General features: G+C 36.8%; 1 long non-coding RNA gene across 1 annotated transcript; it reads right to left on the minus strand.

Annotated features, from left to right (window-relative positions):
• Positions 1-439: 439 nt before the first annotated feature.
• LOC122303845 lies at positions 440-9,171 on the minus strand. Its single transcript, XR_006240837.1, has 2 exons — positions 7,212-9,171; positions 440-645 (listed from the first exon to the last, which is right to left on the minus strand). It is a non-coding gene; the product is annotated as an uncharacterized LOC122303845 (long non-coding RNA).
• Positions 9,172-16,350: the final 7,179 nt, after the last annotated feature.

The following is a 16,350-nucleotide window of genomic DNA, read 5'->3' on the forward strand; positions in this document are numbered from 1 at the left end:
CTTTAATATTCAAATGTATAGTACTGTAGAATAGAATCGAATAGAAAAGGAATTGCTCAGTAATCCTTGTAATTAGGAAAAATATAGTTGCAAGCATAATTATGTACTAATCTGTGTACCAATATGATGTGATTGGTCAAAAAGTAGATTTTATTAAAAACAGTGTTAATTTAAATTTTAAGTATGAATAAATCAGTATTGGTACACAAATTAGTATACGACTGTATTTGTATGTAGCAAAACTCTTATAATTAAGAAAGATAATGTCATGTGCCTCAGAACATGTAGAATAAATTGGGGTCAAACCCATACGTACGACAACAAAGTATAAACATCCTATATATATATATATATATATATATGTTATACTACATTCCGCAGCCTAGGATTACCCTAACAACAAACCACAACCAGCAAATGACAACATATACATCCATCATGCAGAAACTAGGAATTAAACCATAATGATCATTGTTTCATCCCACCCACAGTACTACATGAACTGCATGCACCCAGATACAGTATAATACAATTTACCAATTCCAAATATTCAATTTTGGAGAAGCACCAAACAATATTACAACACCACACATTCCAAAAAAGCAGAAGAACATCTACCCCACATAGCAGAGCACGGACTGCAGTCTGCAAAGACAACACAAAGAGCAAGAGAATGAGTACGACTGTAATAGCCAGAATAGCACAAAAACCAGAAACTCATACAAAGCCAATTACAGGGACCAGATCTACTACATAGACAAAAACGACACATATAACAAAGCAGATCGAGATGGGGAGTGATGATTCTATCAGCTTGAGCTAGCCCCTTCACAGCTATGCCTATATATACTCGTAACTCGACGCTGGCTCCTTACGGCATAATTAACATTGGTTGGGAGAATTCTCGAAACTGTTTTGGACTTTGGAGCTAGCTCATTAGGCACAACTTAGATGTGATTATACGTACAAACCTACGTTACAACATATATATATATATATATATATATATATATATATATATATTCTCTTCCACCCCACCCAAACCTTTTCTAATTAATTCATACTTAGGATGTTCAAGAAATTGAAATGGAAAGTGGTGACCTCTATCAGCTCGAGCCCCCTTCACAGCTACGCGCTGGCTCTATACGATATAACATAGGTTTAGAGAAATCTGGAAACTGTTTTGGAGCCAATTACTCATTAGGAACAACTTTACATGACTATTAGAATCCTTAAATGTGAACGACTGTTGAGGGACCACCCCATGTGTGCCATCCACCCACCCCATGTGTGCCATCCACTATGTGTGCCCATGTGTTGGTGGTGTCCAATTCACATGATGATATTCCTCACTAAGTGCTTTCATTGAGTGTCTAGCTTGTGCATTCCAGCACATATGTGGAGGGAGAAGGGTTGAGCCTCTCCTATAAATAGGAGAGGCCATATGAAGGGAAATTTATCCCATTGAGAGAGAGAAGCAAGAGAAGTGTGTGTAGTGTGCCATTTGAGATAGAGTTGTTTTGAATATAGTGTTTCCGCTCAGTGGACGTAAGCAAATTGCCGAACCACTTAAATATTATCTCTATCTATTTTGTGTTTATTTTCAGGGTAGCTTAAGGCACAACAATTGGTATCAGAGCCAATTAGGCTCTTTTTTGTGGGGTGGATTTTTGTGGTAGTGTGGATACGTACAGTCTAAGGAGGTTCTGTCTAGGAGATTGGAAATTTTAAGCGTGTCCATTGTGACCCTCCAATCTTTCCTGGGAACTGACTTAGTGAGGTACTATTCATTTCTACCGTAAAAATTCATCAGAGCTTCGGTTCGTGCTACCCAGAAAATTGCAGTTGATCGGAATCAACTTTTGATCACACCACAACGTTCCTCTCGTCAAGACGGATCCGTTGCCGCAAACGGCATCGAAAACGAACACCGGAGGAGCCCGCACGCGCCTCTAGAAGTTAGAGCGTGCATCTCACGCGCCAGACAGATCAGAACCGTCCGTTTTTCAGATCCATTTTGGGCTTGATCTAAGCCATCCGGAGTCCGATTTCAACGATCAAATAGTGCTTTCCAACTATTTGGATCATTCCGGACTCATCCGTACGGTTAGAATTTTGAAATTTTGTGTCTAAAGTTTCTAAATTCAAATGGAAAGATCTGGAAGAGATAGGGGCTCTGAAAATGCCAGTAGCTCTGGACATCGGTCCACCGTGTCAAATGCCAAGTTTGAAGTTGAGAAGTTCGATGGAATAAGCAACTTCGGCATGTGGCAGTGTGAAGTCATGGACGTTTTGATCCAACAAGAGTTGGATATTGCGTTGGAAGGAAAGCCAGACGATATGACTGATCAGGGTTGGAAGAAGCTTAATACTCAAGCTTGTAGTACAATCCGGTTATGCCTTACCAAAGAACAAAAGTATTTTGTCATGAGAGAGACAGATGCTAGGGTACTTTGGCAGAAATTGGAGGATAAGTTCATGAAGAAGAGCATTGAGAGCCGTTTGCACTTGAAGAAGAAGCTCTTCAGATTCCAATTTCGTGAAGGTATTTCAATGACTGAACATCTAAATAGTTACAACCAAATTCTTGCTGATTTGTTAAATTTAGATGTTAAAATCGAAGATGAAGATAAAGCTTTACTTTTGCTAAATTCCTTGCCTGATACATATGAGCATTTGGTTACTACTCTATTGTATGGGAAGGAAAAGATTAGTTTTGAAGATGTATCTAGCTCTTTAATTAGCAATGAGTACCGGAGAAAAGATAAACAGGTACAACAAGATACATCGAGTGAAGCGCTAACAGCAAGAGGGAGACCCCAATCAAGGTATCCCGGAAAGAAGAAAGGTTTTCAATCGAAAACCCGAGCCACATCACGTGGTCCATCAGTTGGAAGAAAGCTCGCCAAAGACGAGTGTTCCTTTTGTCACAACAAAGGACACTGGAAGAAGGATTGTCCCAAGCTGAAGGGACAACAGCAGAATCAACCCACCACAGCCAATGTCGTGGACAGAGATGATGATTCAGATTTTTCCTTGATAAGTTCATCATCCATTTGTCATTCCGATGAATGGATTATGGATTCCGGATGTACCTATCACATGTGTCCCAATCGGGACTGGTTTACTGACTTCAAAAAGATTGAAGGTGGAACAGTACTTATGGGCAATGACAGTGCCTGTAAGACTCAGGGAATAGGTAGCATTCGGCTAAAGCTGCACGATGGTAGCGTCAAGACTCTGACAGAAGTTCGGTACATTCCGGACTTGCGGAAGAATCTCATCTCACTGGGAGCTCTGGATTCAAAGGGATTCAGAATCACCATTGAAGACGGAACTCTCAAAGTACTAATGGGAGTTCAGGTGGCTATGAAGGGTTTGAGGCAAGGAAACTTGTACTTCTTGCAAGGAAGTACTGTTGCTGGAAGAGCTTCCACAGGCTGTGAGAAGCTAGATGAGACTGATGATGACACCTCCAGTCTGTGGCATATGCGTATGGGACACGCAGGAGAAAAAGCTTTGCAAACACTGGTGAAGCAAGGCTTACTCAAAGGTGCCAAGACTGGTAAACTGTCTTTCTGTGAGCACTGTGTATTGGGGAAGCAGAGGCGGATCAAGTTTGGAACCGCAGTACACAATACACAGGGAATACTTGACTATGTGCACTCCGATGTTTGGGGACCTACCCAAAATGCATCTTTGGGAGGTAAACATTGGTTTGTAACTTTTGTAGATGATTATTCTCGTCGTGTGTGGGTGTATACGATGAAGAATAAGGATGAAGTGCTGAAAATCTTCCTTGATTGGAAGAAAATGGTTGAGACTCAGACCGGCAGAAAGATCAAGCGGCTCAGATCTGATAATGGAGGTGAATACACTTCAGATCCCTTCATGGAAGTATGCTGGAGAGAGGGAATTGTCAGACACTTCACAGTACGAGGTACACCGCAGCAGAATGGTGTGGCAGAACGAATGAATCGTACTTTACTAGAGAAAGTACGATGTATGTTGCTGGATGCTGGATTCAGTAAACAATTTTGGGCTGAAGCTGTGACATATGCCTGCCACCTCATCAACCGACTACCCGCATCTGCCAATGACGGGAAGACACCCACTGAAAAGTGGAGAGGTACACATGCTACTGATTATAACTCTTTACACATTTTCGGATGTCCTGCTTACTATCACGCTAAAGAGAGTAAGCTTGATCCTAGAGCCAAGAAAGCAAAATTCTTGGGCTTTAGTACTGGAGTAAAAGGGTATAGACTCTGGTGCATAGAGTCTAAAAAGGTGATCATTAGTAGAGATGTTACCTTCAACGAATCTGAGATGCTTAAGTCACATAAGCATAGAGATTCCAGTGAATGCAGCCATGATAGCGAAACACCTGGTGATTCGCAAAAGGTGGAGTTTTCCACTCGAAAGGATTCAGGAGAAACAAATGGAGAGCACGAACAAGATGAGGTTAATAGTCCAGTCACAGTACCTCCAATACAACCTGAATCAATAGCAACCAACAGACCGAGAAGAGAGAAACGTGTACCGTCACGTTATGCAGACTATGTGACATATGCATTACCAGCTGAAGGGGGTGAGATCCCAACCACTTACAGAGAAGCCATACAGTCCAGTGAACAAGTTGAATGGACAAAGGCAATGAAGGAAGAGATGCAGTCTCTTCACCAGAACCAGACTTGGGAGCTTGTGCCGCTTCCAAAAGGAAAGAAGACAATTGGCTGTAAGTGGATCTTCAATCAGAAAGATGATCAAGCTGCTAAGAATGGAGTGCGATACAAAGCTAGGTTGGTAGCCAAGGGCTACGCTCAGACAGAGGGAATTGACTACAGTGAAGTATTCTCTCCTGTTGTGAAGCATTCATCCATTCGGATATTGCTAGCTTTGGTTGCACAATATGATCTGGAGTTAGCACAGCTTGATGTAAAGACAGCTTTCTTGCATGGTGATCTGGAAGAGGAGATTTATCTGTCTCAACCAGAAGGATTCAAAGAAGCTGGCAAAGAAAACTGGGTATGCAGTCTGAAGAAGTCTCTCTATGGCTTGAAGCAGTCACCTCGGCAATGGTATAAGCGGTTTGACCGCTTTATGATGGATCTGAAATACACTCGTTGCCAATACGATCATTGTGTATATTTCAGAAAACTTGCAGATGGATCTTTCATTTATTTGCTTTTATATGTAGATGATATGTTAATTGCATGTAAAAGCAAGGGGGAGATAGATCGCTTAAAAACTCAGTTAAGTCGTGAGTTTGACATGAAAGATCTGGGAGAAGCTCGAAGAATACTGGGGATGAAGATCAGCAGAGATAGGGTGAAAGGTATAGTTCACCTTACTCAGAAGCAGTATCTGAAGAGAATACTGCAACGCTTCAACATCGACTCAAAGACGAAGCCGGTGAGTACTCCAATGGCCCCATATTTCAAGCTCAGTGCATTGCAGTCTCCTAAAACTGATGAAGAGCGGGACTACATGAGAAATGTCCCATATGCAAGTGTTGTAGGAAGCTTAATGTATGCCATGGTGTGTACACGACCTGATATCTCCCAGGCCGTTAGCTTAATTAGCCGCTATATGCATAATCCTGGAAAGACTCATTGGCATGCGGCTAAGTGGATTCTACGGTACATTTTAGGAACCGTAGATATTGGTTTGAAGTTCGAGAAGAGTGAAGATAGTCTAGTAACTGGGTATGTTGACTCAGACTATGCAGGTGATCTTGACAAACGCCGATCGACAACTGGATATGTGTTCACTATGGCTGGAGGACCAGTTAGTTGGCGATCAACTTTGCAGTCGACAATTGCACTATCATCAACTGAGGCTGAATACATGGCTGTAACAGAAGCCGTGAAAGAAGCCATTTGGTTACAGGGATTGGTAACAGACTTGGGCTTTAAGCAGCAAGAGGTTACCGTTTACTGTGACAGTCAGAGTGCAATTCATCTGGCCAAGAATCAAGTATATCACTCTCGAACAAAGCATATAGATGTCCGTTTCCACTTCGTACGTGAGATATTGGAAGAAGGGGACATTCTACTTCAGAAGATTGGCACTAAAGATAATCCAGCAGATATGTTGACAAAGGTCGTCACCGGGATCAAGTTCCAACACTGTTTGGACTTGATTAATATCTCATACTGCTGAGCACCCACGGGTGCATTGGCGCCTTAGGGCGCATTTGGTAGCGGAGATCTCTCATGGCAAACGAACATTTCGATAAAGGGATGAAATTATTGGAAGGATACAACATGTAGTATCCTAATGTAGCACACTTGGGTGGAGGGGGTGATTGTTGAGGGACCACCCCATGTGTGCCATCCACTATGTGTGCCCATGTGTTGGTGGTGTCCAATTCACATGATGATATTCCTCACTAAGTGCTTTCATTGAGTGTCTAGCTTGTGCATTCCAGCACATATGTGGAGGGAGAAGGGTTGAGCCTCTCCTATAAATAGGAGAGGCCATATGAAGGGAAATTTATCCCATTGAGAGAGAGAAGCAAGAGAAGTGTGTGTAGTGTGCCATTTGAGATAAAGTTGTTTTGAATATAGTGTTTCCGCTCAGTGGACGTAGGCAAATTGCCGAACCACTTTACATGACTATTAGAATCCTTAAATGTGAACCCTTAAATGTGAACGACTTATACATTTATGATTTTTTTTTGCCTTTTTATTTGAGTTTTCAGCACTACTCGTCTGAATTAAGATGATGATCTGTAAATCTATTAATCTAATATACAATGCCGGATTTCACCTCGTCTTATCTGATCATATATATGTACGTTAACATCATGATCACTTGGATGATGTCTGACACTCAAATCCAAGTGGATGAATAAATTTTAATCTCCTCCATATTGCGCGTATTTTAAAAATCCCTTTTGAAGCGTTTAGATGACTATATTATTAACTTTTTATAGTGCTTATATACATCCAATATGTGCTACAAAGTTCTTCCGGTGCTTAAAATGAACTTGTATTAAAAGAGGCCACTGTCAAAGACCAAAAAACTCTCCAACAGAAAATCATCAGAGAAAGCAGACAAATATAAAACGTTCGATCTGAAGTTAAAAGAGTACTTAGAACATCAGATTCTCAAAAAACAACGAAGCAGCAGTGATATTTATCCATAATAATAGCATATGCAGTAAATATATATATATATGTTCTATATATGGTGAGAGTAAGTACCTGCATATATACCTGCACAAAGGCACTTGGTATGATCAAAATGGCAAGGAAAGAGAAAATGGCGCACCTGAAAGAAGAAGCAGAAGAACAGGAACAAGAAACAAAGAGAATACATTTTCAAGATGAAAAAAATTCTTGGAGTTTCGTACCCTTGATTATATATAGATCATTAATTGAAATAAAAAAAGAAAGAAAAGAAAGAAAGAAAGCTGGAGGCAGAAGAAGTACTTGAAGGGGTGTCTTGTCCCAGAACAATGGCACTTGCTGCATGCATCATGTACCTTGCAATACCATAGCCAGTGCCATCGCTCTCGCGACAAGAAACCCCCAAACCTTGCGACTTTAATTTGTTTCTTCCAGTCCCGCTGCTCGGTTTCTTTGCGTTGTACACCTTTTATATAGAGAGAAAAAGATGGGTCTGATCTCTATATATCTCTACACAAATTATTGGGTATCGAATCCGGCCTGGAAGTGACTTAAAGCTCATTTAATTTGGAGGCCTAGCTGTCTACAAAATAACTACAGAATTAAATTTCTTTAATTAAAGAGTCCATCCCCACACGCATGTTTAATGTGGTTAATTGGCTTTTTAATTGAATTAGGTTCTTGAAAGAACTGAGGAACACAATTTTGCCCAACTTCCTTGAGCTTTGCCATTCCCTTCACTTCCAATTTTCAACTTCTCATGGTGAAAAATATAGGGGGAAATGAGCTATTTTGGTGCTTACCTATGCAAACCTTGTTATCATAGTGCTAATTTAGGGTCCCCAAATTTATCTTTGTACTCAAAAGTCTTGGAGATTGATGAACCTAATTTTGAGGGTACATATCGACCCTGGGCTTTAATTAAGGTCTTGTACGATCAGAAGATGAGATGACCAAAGATTCCGTGTCTGAAAGAAAAAGAGGAGGTACCTTTCATGCTGGCATACCCTCATTTTGTCTTCTTATATGAAATTCCTGCTTGATCTCATCACCTTTCATGCATGCTTGATGGTCAGTACTTATATATAGCTGTATCCACGGTATTGACAAGGATATATATGATAGCTAATGGTGATTGATGAAAAGGTTAAATAATATATAGTACCAACAAGAACATGATCATATACCATAGAACTTAACCTGCTAGCTAGCTATTCCCTGTCTGGTATGTGTAGACCTCGTGTAACTCTTGGAAATGCTGAGATTGCAATTTCCCTGATTCCCAGATCGGTTTATACTTTTCTAGCATGCCATGGGAATCAATGACCCAAAAAAAAAAAAAGGATACACACACATACACGCTTTTCAGATCAATAGAAGCTAGAAAAAGATCATTTGAAAATCAATTAATGCAATATGGAACTGCGTACCTCTTAATAGAAGCTGCATGGATTCATAATCAAGTGCACGAGGAAGAAACTTAATTAGGAGCTTCAGTCGAGGGGAGATGGAGCCTCCTGTTCAAAATGGCTTCTGCCGCTGCATAAGGCGCCATCTCTCCTTCGACAGAAGTTCCTGTACACCTTTTCTCTTGCCTTTCATGCTTCAAATTATATGTCTATTGTTGCCGAGGTCTGGTCTCTCGCAACTAGAACCCCAGTTATGCCTTCTATTGTTCTACTCCAACTTCTCAAATCCTACACACACACACACACACGCACATATATAACCTGGCCTTCATATAAGAGGAATTGTACTGGTTGGTGTATGGCATATACAATTGAAAGGCTGATTCTTTTATGAAGGAGACTTCAAAGAAACGGAACTTCGGCACAGTTGTTTCCAAGATAATCCAAAAAGGAAACTTGAAATTAAGACACACTCTCTCTCTCCCTCTCTCTCTCTCTCTCTCAACATGTTATTACTGGTAATTGGTACTAGGGAATGGGAGGGAAATGAAAAGCTCATATGGGACAAACAGATAATACAGTACTAGATATGCAATGAACTATATGCTCACTGGATCACATACAGACTTACAATATTATATATCCCCCGTGAATAAATGATTTGTTTATGCAAGTTGTCAGCGCTAATTACAGCTGGAGATGATTAAGGGAACCTTTTATTCAATACACCATGTCAGCTTCATCATCGTCTTATCTCATACATCGATGTCATCTGGATGATGAATGGCACTAAAATTCAAGTAGACATATATATATATATATAATCAGTTCTTTTTATCTTCTTCAAAACCAACTAATAACTCCAATATGACGGGTTCTGAATCCATATTCATAATCAAATGGTCTTCTTGAAAAGGATATTTCAACTGACATGGATAGCTAGATGGAATAGGCCTAAAATAAGCTTGTCCTTGAAAAGGTCAAGAGGCATTTTCTTTTTCTGAAAAATATGAAACGTGCAGACTTGCCATGGCGAAAAATAAAATAACATAAAACATAAAAATGTACTGCCTCTATATTCTTAAGAGACAACTCATACGGTTGTCATGATATGATCTGTTCAACAGAGATCACATATATATATATATGCAAAGTAGAGATATTCAAGCTACCATGGATATATATTATATAGCCGCCTGAAGCTCATTCTATTACATGTCAGAAAATTCAGATCTAATATCGGGGCCTGTAAACAGAAAATGGCATATTGGCTGAAGAAGAATAGTACAACTGGTGAAAAAACTCATAGATTCCAAATATAATGGGGTGAATATTACCTTAAACAAAATGAAGAAATAAACACAGACAATTACAGCATCATAAGCAGAAGAAGTCGAAAGTTTCTTGTTACAGAAGGGATGCAGTTGCCGAATATTGGCCTACATGGCATAACAATAATGGCAATGCTATCCCTCCAGTAACAAGAGCCCTGCAACCCCTTTTAGCTTTCTTTCCCTGCAGTTGCCCGCCATTTCCATGACTTCCACAACAAGTGGAACGCCCCCATACATTTGTATATATAGATCCAGAACGTCAAGTCTTCCAATAGCGAAAGTCATTGGAAGCTTCTCTAGTCAAGAAACTAATCGAGGAAAAAAAATCTTCTAGTAGCAGTATTGCTACTGTAACCATGCCACAATGTGAAACGCGCGCTCTGTACTTATTTATAGTGCGTGACCTTAATAATAATATTTATATGAGTTTTACTAAGTGTTAGGAATTTGGACCCCTCAAATTTACTCCCTAGATCAATCTCTCCTTTGTATGATTAATAAAAAAATAGAAAAATAATAATAGTACAAGATTTTATCTGAAAAACTCCTAAATTAGAGAAAAATCACTAGATCAGAGAAGAAAATCTACTGTGTAAAAAATTGTTATAATCACACAATTTTCCTCCTCACCCCAAATACACCCACAAAACTTTCTCCACTAGTAAAACTTTAACTCACACCTCTTCCCTTAAAAAAAAAAGGACAATAGAGAAATTTAACTAAATTTAAAAATTATTAGCTAAGCATTTTGCTTGTGTACTTTACCAAGGAGCCTAAGACTCCTTTTACAGGCTTTGGACTTTTGCTCATTCTTCACTTCCCATCCATGTGGGACAAATGCAAAGGAGCAAAAACCCAACAATCTCTACCTTGAGATTTTGGCTAATCCCACAGTTACGCTTCATCTCAATGAAGATCTTCATAACTTCTGTTATCATACTCCATCATAAAACTATATCCATTCAAAATAAACAAATTTCAAACATTTCATTTCGGCCCATGTCGAAAAACAACATTACTGAAAATTATGGTATAACTTCCACGTTTGGCTTTCTTGGAAGTTTATCAGCCATTGACATGAATTTCCATCACACACCTTACATCAATGCCAAACCAACACCTGTGTGCAAACTTGTGAATTCGCTAACATTAATACATCCTCTATCATGGCAACTTTAAGAATTAGCGGCATGCCATGAGGATGTACATATCCTTTTTACAAGAAATCATCTTCTATGGAGAAAGACATAATGTTAGCATCATTATCGGTAGCTCCATTCACTGACTTGAAACTCCTTGCCGAACTTGCTCCAGCTCTTGGACAATTTTTCTTGACGTGCCCAAATTGTCCACACCCCCAGCAGACTGCTTTCTTCTTAATGGAGTTCTTCATTTTCTCATTTCTAATTGCTACCATTACTAAGTTCTCAAGTGGACTATTACTTATACCACCTAGTCTTCTATTTTCAGAAAAAAGTTTACTGGTAACCTTGAAAAATTATTTTCTCATTCCCATGTATCAAAATAGGTTTCATATGCTCATAGGAAGGTGGAAGAGACTATATGAGCCTCAATGCTTGATTCTTATCATCAATTTTAACTCCAATAGATTTTAGCTAAGAGAAAATACTATTGAGAACACTTAAATGATCTGAAATAGTCGTACATTCACTCATCCTCAGTGTATGAAACTGCTCATTCAGGTACACCCGATTCGAGACGCCTTTCGTCTGATACAAGTCTTCTAACTTTTTCTAGAGTTCTTTTGCCGTAGAAATTCCATGCACATTTGCAAGAACATTCTTGGCCAGCTACAAATGTATTGTACTTGCTGCTCTCAAATCTAGATCCTCCAAAGTTTCATTGCTCATTATAGATTTGCTCTTTGTTTCACCAGTCACTCTAGTATTACTATTGACTTCAGGAGTTGATATGCCCTTCAACGCTTAGTGTAAATCTAATTGAATCAAAACATCCTTGACTTATACTTGTTACAAGCCAAAATTGATTCTCCCATTAAATTTCTCCACATCAAATTTGATTGGATTTGAGACCTTACTTCCTGACATTGCCTTGATGAATTTTACCATATAAATGAATAATGCCTCACTAAGTAAGTTTCCAGGAAAGATTGAAGGGTCACAATGGATATACTTAAAATTTTCAATCTTCTAGACAGAACCTCCCTAGACAATATCTATCCATACTACCACACCAAAACTCCATCCTTACCAAAAGAACATAAGCTTTGATACCACTATTGAACATTTGGACCTCCCAAATTCACCCTTTAGGATCTACCATTTGCATGATTAATAAGAAAATATAGAAATAATAATAACACAACATTTTATTTGAAAAACTCCTAAACCGGAAAAAAATACAAGACCAAAGAAGAAAATTCACTATATAAAAATTTGGTACAATCACACAATTTTTTTGCTCACCCCATATATACTCACAAATATTTTTCCACTAGCAAAATTTTAACTCACACATCTTCCCCTTTAAAAAAAAAAATAATAGAGGAATTTAACTAGAGTAAAAAGTTACTAACTAAGCATTTGACTTGTGCACTTGATCAAAGAGCCTAAGCCTCATTTTATAAGCCTTGGACTTTTGCTCATCCTTCACATCCCATCCATATGAGACAAATGCAATGGAGCAAAAACCCAACACTATGTATAGTCATTTTTAGGTATTTCTTACATACTCTATTGATATGATTGACTAAAATATTTATTTTATATTAAAAAATGAGACCCAACTAATTATATCAGTGAAATACACAAAGAACACGTAAAAGTGATTGCATATAAAATTTTTATATTAATATATATTATATATTATGTATAATATATATATATATAGAAAAGAAAGAAGAAAGCATGGTACTAGTGCCCAATGTGGCCAATGACGTATTTGGATTTGAAACTTTTACAATTACAAGACTAACAAATTTTTACGATAAAAAAGACTATTTCTGACAAAAATGTTCTAAGAAAGCCTTTTGACATATGTAGTGGCCGTTGTTGGATAAACAGGGCATATATAGAGAATTAATTACTAATTAATTATGACCCTGATCACTCCATTAATTACTATTTGAGAATGAGGCCAGGTGAAAATTAAAAGGATGAGAAATCAGACCTTCTAATTTAGGATTTGTGATACCAATTAATAGATTAATATTAGAGTACATATATATATATATATATATAATCAGATCCTCCTCGTCCTAGCTAGGTAGCTACAGCTTATAATTGAGATGATCTTATCTAATCAAAACATGAATATGGTACGTGCGTATTATTTTTATCATATATAGGAATATTCTCCGATCCCTTCAATTATTTGGCTGAAATCCTAAAATAAATAAGGCATCCTAACTTAATTATTGTAGCCTATTATACTTGAACTACTACGCAGTTTTATATAGAAGTCAATCCTAACGAGCGGCAGATACGGAGCATTGATTTAATTCAGCGGATATTATCATTGGAGCTGGTTAATCTTTAATTAAATGAGTGGTCAGATCACTGCTTGCATGCGTCCTACATATATAATAAAAACCCAAAATGAAACGACTCTATAAAATATAGATCAATATAACCCTTGGCTACTTTTTTTATTTTTCTGAAAATAAAAACGCAAAACCTGATACCGGTTCCAGTTGGACCCTCCCTTGATCAGCTACATCACACTCCGGGATTTCGACGATTAATAGGCTTTCAATGAGAGCCCAACTACTTCGACATATTCGGGCGGGTTTAGAAATGCCACCCGTGGTCCCGTGGTTACGCCTATATATACAATAAACACACAAATACGGGGATATGTACAAGAATACTCATAAAGGGAGAGAGTGAGAGGATTAATCTCTGAAAGCGAACGGCTGATCAATAAAGTGGCCATCATGAAGAGGTCGTATTAATTGGAGGCAAGCTGGCATGCTTTAGAAAGTTAGGTCCAATTCATGCGCGTGCTGATCAATAACCGGCACAAAATGCATACGAGCGGTGCTACTCTGCCGCGAGTGCACCTCTCGTTTTGACCGTATGCATACTTTTTTTTTATTTTTAATTTTATTTTTTTCAAAATTTTTTAATATATTTAAATATTTTTAAAAAATAAAAAAAATATATCAATATATTTAAAATTACTTTCTTAATTATTAAATAAAAAAATTTTGTGATCGGCAATTACTTTGAGAAGGCATGGAAAGAGGGCACACAAGCATTTTCTAATACATAAATCATGTTTGAACCACAAAACTTGATCTTGTGTGTTTTGCCTATATGTAGCATTACTTTATTACTTTTCTCTCTAACTAAAGCCTATACCCACACAGGCAAAACACACAAAATCAGATTCAAACATGTATTATGTATTAGAAAAGAGTAATATTACATATAATTATTTTTATGTACTTTCTATATATTCTATTGGTATGATTGATTAGATTATTTTATTTTAATATATAATTAATTAAATTATTAAAATGTATAAAAAAAATGTAAAAATAATTATACATAAAATTTTTAAAATAAATACATGTGTGTGTCAGAGAGAAGTAATACGTACGGTACGTAGAGGTTGGAAACTTGGAGGGTACTTTTGTAGAGGAGAGATGGTACCTAGTAATTACTAATTATTACCGTGCAGTACTAGTTACCATGACCAGTGCCCCTGCGATAGAAACCGGAAGATGTTGTAATTTATTATTATTTGATAATAAAGAATTATTTAATAATAATAAATATATCATATTTTATATAATAAAATAAAAAATAATAATAATATAATGTATAGAATTTTATATACATATATGTCAGCAAATATCTATAGTGTGCGTGATAGAGAGAGAAGTATGGGGTGACGTGGCCGATCATGACGAAATACAACCCCGGCCTCCAAAATAATTAATTGCATTAATTGGCCGTGAGTCCATATAAACATGATGAATCGCCAGATCATCAGTATTGATGCCTCAATATAAACCAAGTTCTATGCATGACGATCGAGACGTGTCTTAGTTCTGGTCCAGATAATTCATGTATATTAATATTTTGCTTAAGCATGCGTGACCATTGTGAACTCAAAGGGAGAAAATTCTAGAAGCAGATTAATTAACGTTTATCATGATCACGTTTTTCTTTAACCCAAAACCTTCACAGTAAATGGAATTAATTAAGGATCGATGAATCTAGGCTGTGTTGAGTTCATAGCTAATTTTCATCCTAGTTTCATTTACAGAGAATAGTCTTTCGATGGACTTTTCAAAATAAATATTAGGAACTAGTCATTCGCGAATACAATTAAGATTCATTCCAAAATCAATTAAAGCAATAGTAAAAAATTTAAATTAAAATCAAATTGACTGCCTTTCAATTCCATATTTAAAAGATTAAGAATATATAACTTAGATAGCACGAGACATAATTTTCATAAGATAGATCATAGATTCGATCCTCTTTTCAAATCTTTTAATATAATAATAATAATAATAATAATAATAATCTATCTTTAAAAAGTAATTAACTCTTTTATCTCTGTATTTTCACTATTATTGATAAAATCAATTTAGCCGTACCTCACTCGTTCCAATATGCCGGATGCTATGGTTTGAACATTATATCTTTTCTACACACCGTCTTAAAAGGAACAATATGTAATATCATGCATGCTAATCACGATCACCGGCAAGAAAACGCATAACAGGTTTGAAATCAAGACTAGTTACAAATTTCAATCTATAAGGTACACCAAATAATTTGTAAATGAAAGAAATCTTTTAAAAAAAGGGTTAAGGCGGCCTTTGGATATTAAGATCATTTTAGATGATTTGAATTTATCTGTAAATAATAATATTTTATAAATTTTATTAAGATGTATTTAAATATAAATAGATTAAAATATGTATTTAAATAAATGAAATAAGTTGAAATAAATTTAATTTTTTTATAAAAAATTAAAAAAATAATAAAACCTCTCAATAATAATTAATTTGAGATATTTTAAAATCATTTTGTCAACCAAACATTTGCCCTTCCGATTGTATCCTTCAAATTTCAAAAGCTAAGCGCTCGAGTTCCGAGGCTCTCCCGGCTGCCGTCTCCATACACTGATCACGTATTCATGAAATTAATATATAATTAACTTATAGGAATAGCTTAAGTATGCCAACTATATATATATATATAGAGAAATATTTTTTGCAGTCGGTAAATACAGTCGACGTGTAGTCGGCTGTAAAAAAAAATTAACACGGAATCTCCATAAAAGGAAAAATTATTTTTATAATTTTTTATAATTCATGTAAGTCTCCTTAAATATAAAAAAAAATTTTATAATTTTTTTTATTCATTTTGTACAGCCGACTGCACGCCAACTACATGTGGCGACTATATGTAGCAAAGCTGATATATATATATATATATAGCTCGAGTTTGAAGTGGCCGGAAACATTAA

The sequence above is a fragment of the Carya illinoinensis genome, chromosome 3, assembly GCF_018687715.1.
Source record: "Carya illinoinensis cultivar Pawnee chromosome 3, C.illinoinensisPawnee_v1, whole genome shotgun sequence".
Taxonomy (NCBI): Eukaryota; Viridiplantae; Streptophyta; class Magnoliopsida; order Fagales; family Juglandaceae; genus Carya; species Carya illinoinensis.